The sequence below is a fragment of the Aplysia californica genome, unplaced genomic scaffold, assembly GCF_000002075.1.
Source record: "Aplysia californica isolate F4 #8 unplaced genomic scaffold, AplCal3.0 scaffold00003, whole genome shotgun sequence".
Classification (NCBI taxonomy): domain Eukaryota; kingdom Metazoa; phylum Mollusca; class Gastropoda; order Aplysiida; family Aplysiidae; genus Aplysia; species Aplysia californica.
Genome location: NW_004797273.1, coordinates 3,617,447 through 3,618,822, shown reverse-complemented (window position 1 = coordinate 3,618,822; position 1,376 = coordinate 3,617,447).

Genomic DNA, 1,376 nt, shown 5'->3' with positions numbered 1-1,376 from the left:
CTTCCTCTGAGCTCCTGACTCTTTCTGCAGCCTTTCCACTGCTACTCCTTGGCTCATTCTTACAGCTGTTGTCTTTCAGCCACACCCCTGATCTTAGGGTAAGTAAGATCAAACACCTGGCCTTCCGGATAAGGGCCAAAAAAATTTCGGAGGTCCCGTGTGTAAGTTGTGCACATTAAAGATCCATTGGTGGCCCTAAAATCGATAAGAGTAGGCTTCGGCCGCCACCTGGGCAAAATTCAAAATTAATTCCTACCAAACTGAAAGTGCTTATTGATGTGTCCCGCGCTCTTACCTGACCTTATAAAGTCACGAGCGCCGTAAAACACCAATACATTTTGTGATTGAATTCATTCATTCATTCATTCATTCATTCATTCATTCATTTTGTTCTTCGTTCATTCTGACATACTATTATTCTGTTACAATACTCATTTATATATTTATTTACACACATGTGTTGCTTTAGTCTTTTTTTTTTTTCATATAGCTATCATGTTGTCTATCGTATTAATTTAAGTTCTTAATTACATGTGTACATGTATTTATTAATTTAAGTTCTCAGTTGCATGTATTCAGAAACAACTACGTGCACTTTGCTGTAGCCTTGAAAACGGAGGCAATAAAAGATTTTTCTTTTGCAAAAAGATCACGACATATGATTTGCTACGGTAGCGATAGTGCATACAAAATCGCCATAATCATCGTAAAGTGACAGATCTGAAACGGCGATCAGGGTTCTCCTTTCAATCCTCCTCTCGGATGCTCTAAAAAATCCTATATTGTCCCGGCGCCTCCCCGTCACCCATCTTTTCAGGTTTTCCAACTAACTTCCGGTGGATCTGCCTCGTTTATCTTCTATGTTTCACATGAGAGGAAGATATTCACAGCCTTTATGCCGAATCATGGGTCTAAAAAAAAAACTTGTTGCTTCCTGTCTGTTCCTATTAGTGAGTGGATTACGAGACCCTCTGTAAGTACTTTTCTCGTTTGATTTCTTTTCTGTACATAACATTCTTTTAAAAATCTCCAAAGGAACCACATTTCTGTTGCCTCTATTTTGTTTTCACTACCTTTGGAAATTGTCCAGCATTCATGGCCGTATAAGCGGCTCCCTGCACAGAACCCATATTTTTGTAATCATTGAGCTGTTTCTATTTTCAGAATCTGACTCATTTTATTGAAGCTATATTTAGCTATTGCAATTCTACGTTTCATTTTTGTGGAACATTTGGCATCGTATGTAATGACGTATCCAATAAATTTGACGTGCTGAACTTGTTTGATCTTTTCACATTTGTTTATGATATTACAACTAGGTTTACTTCCTTGTTAGATATTACCATGCATTCTGTGCATTCATAAAAAGAAAAAAA